General features: G+C 40.2%; 1 long non-coding RNA gene across 3 annotated transcripts; it reads left to right on the forward strand.

Annotated features, from left to right (window-relative positions):
- The first annotated feature begins 1,983 nt into the window (after positions 1 to 1,983).
- LOC100837423 lies at positions 1,984 to 3,978 on the forward strand. 3 transcript variants are annotated; one of them, XR_002965964.1, is made up of 5 exons: positions 1,984 to 2,222; positions 2,329 to 2,475; positions 3,159 to 3,294; positions 3,374 to 3,473; positions 3,563 to 3,978. It is a non-coding gene; the product is annotated as an uncharacterized LOC100837423 (long non-coding RNA). The 3 variants fall into 3 exon arrangements; XR_001407579.2 differs by having other exon boundaries at positions 1,985 to 2,222; positions 2,307 to 2,475; positions 3,159 to 3,228; XR_138438.4 differs by having other exon boundaries at positions 1,988 to 2,222; positions 3,159 to 3,228.
- The last annotated feature ends 2,022 nt before the right edge of the window (positions 3,979 to 6,000 follow it).

Raw genomic sequence — 6,000 nt, forward strand, 5'->3', positions numbered from 1 at the left:
TTCTTTTTTTGTGTGGTCAAATTAGATATGGAAGTGGTGAATTTTGATTTGTGTGTGATGAAATTGAATGAAAATATGTGAATTTGATGATGGTTTGTGAGTTTGGATGAAGAAATTTGAAAGATGATGAATTAGGGGCTGAAAATTAGGGGCCATTGCTGGAGATGGGAGCAATTTTTGGGTCTCTACTTGTTGGGGCTGGCCCCTATTTTCATATTTAGGAGCCCTTAGGTGCTACCGCAGGACATGCTTTTAGGCTTTTAAGCAACCAGGCATGCAAGCTAAGCTAGTTGGGGATCGAATCTACCGGCCACCAAGCCCTTTTGCTAGCTGCAAGTTGAGACGTACGAGGAGGCCGGAATTAATACCCGGCCCGAAGACGGAAAAAGCTTTCTTGACCGAACTATCGTCCTGATGCAACTTCGGTATCCCAGCTTGGAGGCAGCAGAGAATTTAAACTTCTTCCGTAGTTTGGGAGGGATTAATTCAAGATTTAGCGATGGTTAATTCTTTTCCCATGCGCGTCAACCGTCGCAATAGGTTACTAGGAGTACTAGTTTTGGGAGACAAGAATCTCCCTGATACAAAGATTTTTTCAGCAGTATAGTGCACGACCAAATATATACTCCATCCGTCCAGAAATAAGTGACGTGGATTCGTATAAAAATCTATACAAATTCAAGTTACTTATTTTGGAATGGAGGGAGCATAATTTTTTTCCGTAGATAAATGCCTAAATCCATCCCTATGTTTAGGTCGATTCGATTTCAACAAAATTGACCTTGTGGCGAAAGGAATTCAAAGAATGAACTCGCTGCGGAATTATTTCACGCAGGTAACCCTTTTTCTCAGCGCCCAACAACTAGACGTTACACCAGGTAGCACAGCGCCTAATCAGCAGGCGCTATGTAACAGACAGCGTGGCACGAGATGCCAGCATGTCCAACATGTAGCGCCCAGGTGTTGGTGAACATGAACTATTCTTGCCACCTTCTCATTGCCACGCAAAATAGCCTCTTTGTCCACGTGGTGAACATGAACTATTCTTGCCATCTATAAAAGTATTACAACGGAAAACTTGCATCAATGCCCCTAGCATCAACGGAAAACTACAAGCATTCCTTTGAAAAATATTTGCACTCTTAGGGTTCCCCTCCAAACTAAACTTACCAATCTTGGGTTTCTAATACAGTATGGTTCAAAACATAGAAATTTCCCGGTAAACATGGAGTTCCCCAACACACTATGACTCAAACGAACTATATATAATCATACCACAACTAACCCCTTTCCAAAAATCACGAAATCCAACGAAATCTGCGGATTCTATTCGGAAATAACTAAACGAAATGGGGGAGGGTACCTTGATGCACTTGGGGGGGGGGGGGGGGGGGAATCCCGCAACTTAGCAGCCGGATTCAACGATTTTGCGGGAATCTTCAGGTGGTCGACAAAACACGGGTGCTGTTCTTCGGACTGGACATGGGGAAGAGCTCTAGGGTTTCGGCTCGAGCTGATATAAGCCACGGGTAATGTAGCGCCCAACACCTGGGCGCTACATGACCAGCCTAGTGGGCCTCGAGTTGGCCACGCTGGCATCTCGTGCCACGCTGTCAGTTATATAGCGCCTGCTGATTAGGCGTTGTGCTACCTGTTGTAACGTCTAATTGTTGGGCGCTGAGAAAAAGGGTTACCGGCATGAAATAGTTCCGGAGCGATTTCATTCTTTGAATTCCTTTCCCCACGAGGTCAGATATGTTGAAATCGACTATGTTTAGCTAGTTTCTGTCCTCTTCTGTGGACGAGCCGTGCTCGCGCAAATGCTAACGCGGAGACGGGTGACCCCCCACGATATTACTGCCCCGGTCTGAACCACACGATGCTGTGTGGAGATCTGTGAAAGCACTGAGTGGAAATGGTTTTTGGTATTATCTTTTGCTTTATACCGAATTAATGTGTCAAATCCTAGGCTATCAGTACAGGGGGTACTGTTTAGATGTGACCGGATGGCAGGGCTCTGCCTTGGCCCCTGCGGCCTTGTCCATGTGAGCCACCGAAGGGGTGAGAGAAAGAGAGACCGAGCCAATTAAAAAGATCTCCAGTTCTTCTTCCTCATGCTCGCGGCCGGTTCCAGTTTTTGAAATCTGTAATTTCTCCATTGGCGGAGTTTGGTGACCTCTGCAAATTATACGATCGGCTCGCGTAATGGATGAACCCACAAGGTACTGCTTATACTTTTGTTCCTGAGAACTGTTTCTACTTGTTTCGCTTCTACCTCCTCTGAATTGAATCCATGGAAGTTCCAGTTAGTTCTTTGTCTGCATGCAGCGCTGCTCCGCCTGCTCCATGCGCTAACAGGAACGCAGGACGAAGAATTTGAGGAAGCGATGTACCACAATGTGCTGACGAAGCTTCGGTTGAAGAGTGGCTTCCATCGACATCGAAAGAGAGCGGGCCATCTGTGTCTTCTCGAAGGTTAGATTTCATAATGTACTCCCGCTTCTATAGTTTTGTATTAAGGTACATATGCAAAGTATGTAAAGAATTTCAAAAATTTCTGATTTGTTTTCGGTGCTTGCATATAAGGAATGCAGTAACCTTATGGCGGTACTATATTCTATCACAACTCTTAGTACATTGTTTAGATTAATGTAATGGATGGTACTGGCACATAAGACATTTTGTTGGCTTGCTGTATTGATGTACTGTACTTAAATTAGTATTAGTACTTGGCCATTAGTTGAGTACTTTGACATAAGTAATTGCAGCAGGCAATGAAACTTTTGTTGTTACAATGATTTTTGGTAGGTAATCTCACAAGTTGACATGAAAATAGTATAATGGTTGATGTACTTACGTAATCAGTTGCATTCTTAATACACAAGAATACTATGGCACTAGTACTTAAATTTGTTGGCAAAAGTACTTGATGTATACAAGTTGTGTTTCATATAGTTATTATAAGAGTGGGAAAATATTATCCACTTTGTTTTCCCTCCAACTTATCATTACAGGTACCTATGTTTCCAACATACATGTTTTTGTTGTTCCAGTCATCTTCTGAATGTAGTGCTATTGTGTGAAGGGGTAACCATCAGTCTGGAAGTACCAATTTGTACTGAATATGATTTCATATGTACTGTACTATTAATTGCCAGGTATATCTTCTTCATAGGAATATTATCAGAAGTTTTGAGCCCTGATTGATAACAAAAGTTTGTTCTGAAGGTGAGTTGCACAATCTCGATACTACGAATGAGCCTGAGGCTCCTATCTTTGACAAGACACCTCAATGTGCGTAATTGTACTGATCGAATGTAGTTTATAAGTTTGGTACCTTGTGTGTATTGAGGTTTTGTTGTGAACTATGCAGGCATCACAAATTTTTTTATTAACTTTGCTGAGAACGGCAGTGATAAGAAGATAGCAGCGGGGCGAACCTGATGGCGCCATAGGAGAGAAAGATGCATCAGGTTAGGAGTTTGTGACTCGATAATGTGCAATTCATGTGTACTGTACTTCTGAATTCAATTAATTTCGTTAATTTGTATCATTCATGCAGAATCTTCGGTTGAGGCCTTAGGGGTGAAGGTGTACCAGAGAAGGAAGTTGTCCAGGAAAACATACAACATAGTACTTAGAAAGGCCGAAGAAGGTACTGCTGCCCTGATAAGTGAAGGAGCAAGTACTTTTTAGAAGAAAGGCCAAGATCATATATTCTTCATGCATAATGGGTGCAGGAATGTCTTTAATTTAAGCAGAGTTAAGAATGGATGTTGCGAAACTGAGGCCGAGATCTTATTTTGTTGTAATGATGGTACTATATGGCAGTTCAGTACTTTGGCTAAATTGTGAACTGTAATGAAGCCAGTGTGCACTTTAATTGTTCGTCCGAGGTCCATAATGTGTCATACATTTGTATGGATGTTATTTCAGATGCCCTTTGAGAACTATATGATTGTTCGATAATTAGCATAAGTTGTGTTCTTCCCATATGGAGTATAATTATTCACAGAACCTGGTTTCATTTGAATTTATGTACTTGCATTTTAAGTTTTCTCAAATTATAATGTTGCGGAACAAATATAACAATATGCTTCCTAGTACAGGAAGTACTTTCATATGTGTACTATATTGAGACAGATGCAGTCAGTGGTGAGGAACCAAAATGAAGTTCCTATGTACCTATTTGTACTCAAATAATTAATAGGAATAACTGATTTTGGAACCCTATTATGTGGATGGAAGACTGGCAGCTTATGATGGATCTTACATCATTAGTTTTCTTCTTAGATAATTTTTTGGAAATGAAGGTATAACAAAGATCAGAACATATCGATAATAATCATGATCTTATGGCAGACTGGCGGTATGATTTAGATAACAAGGTTTCATTGCATTTGAGAAACTTGCAGTCTCAAAGTTCAAACGTTCACGGAGAACATTGCGTTCTGGTTGTTCACACATTCATCTTCATGAAGTTCTTTTATATGTACACAAATTTCAGACAGTTGGTCAGGTTTCATACTAAAGTACTATAAAGTACTTGTTGTATTGAAGTAGTTAATCGGCTTATCTGATTTCTCGCACGCATTGTATGGACACCCTACTCTTAGTAGCATGTGTCTTAGAAGGTCGCTCTCATTGTCATGTAAGTACATGTACTCCGATTGTCGAGGTAAATTTGTTGGCACGTGTTGTTGTATGTACTCTACTGATCATATAGTTGCAGTCAAGGGGGCAAGTAGTTTTTTTATTGAAATAAGACATAACAAGAGGTACAGAACAAATTTCATAAATATTGTCAGGAAGGACGCATTCCGCTTTCTTGGATAGAACATACAGAAACATATGACAGTACTGACATTACGATATCAAATAAGTGGATACAACTTGTCCAAAAAGTGTACGGCATGATAAGTACATTCGATATTACATAAGTACTTCTGGTACAAGTTTAGTTGGTGAGCATGAGACAACAGAAAATTCAGTCACTGTGACATGGCTGGTCTATCTATCTTGGTTCGCCAATGATCTTCAGTACATGCACTGGGAGTCTGGACTTGTTTTTCTCAATAGTAAGGAGTTGTGTGTTGCATCCAATACAAAGTCTTGGCAGAAGTTCTGGATGTTGCGGACTTTGGTGTTGAATATCATGTACCATCTTCACAGGTCTCGTCTTGTGTTGCATCTTCTCTATTGAGATGAGCACTGCTCCTAGAATCAGCAGCATGTAACAGAGAGTACGTACGCTGAAGTACATGATGTAATGACTGTACATAAAGTTTGTAGAGACATATTCTAAGACGAAACATGTAACTGTGAAATCATACCGTTAAATATTGGATGGAAATAAAGAACTCTTTTAGTAATTGTATTGATCAACCACTTATTATCTTGAGTGCTCTTATACCACAATGTTCAGTTAATTTGGTACGAGCACATAATGAAAAACCGGCACTGATACAAGTACTAATACTCTTATCATTGATTATATGATATACCTGGAGTACATTTATTGTTCTAGTAGGATCAAGAACCGAGCCAAAGTACACGATGAGACGAATGAAGCCCTTAAGGTACATATCTTCCTTAGAACACAGTTATGCGTGTGAAAAATAGAACACAACAAACATTTGAAACAGATCGGCTACAATGTTCAGCTAATTTGGTTCAAGCACATAAATTTTGAAAAACTGGCACTTATACAAGTACTCATACTACTCATATCAGTGATTATATGATAAATCTGAAGTACATTTATTGTTCTAATAGGACCAAGAACAAAGCCGAAGTACATGATGTGGCACATAAATTATATATGTGAATGCATAGCCAGTTTGGTGAAGAAGAAGTGTAAGGTACTAGGTTTGAGCACCCTTACAAGTGGGCCACATGATTGGTACAGAAGTAATCTATAAGCATTTCCAAAGATAATGGAGTAAACAAGCAGTACCTAAGAAGTACTTAGAGTGCAATGGGTACCGTAAATACTTTCCC

Source organism: Brachypodium distachyon, chromosome 4 (genome assembly GCF_000005505.3).
Source record: "Brachypodium distachyon strain Bd21 chromosome 4, Brachypodium_distachyon_v3.0, whole genome shotgun sequence".
Taxonomy (NCBI): Eukaryota; Viridiplantae; Streptophyta; class Magnoliopsida; order Poales; family Poaceae; genus Brachypodium; species Brachypodium distachyon.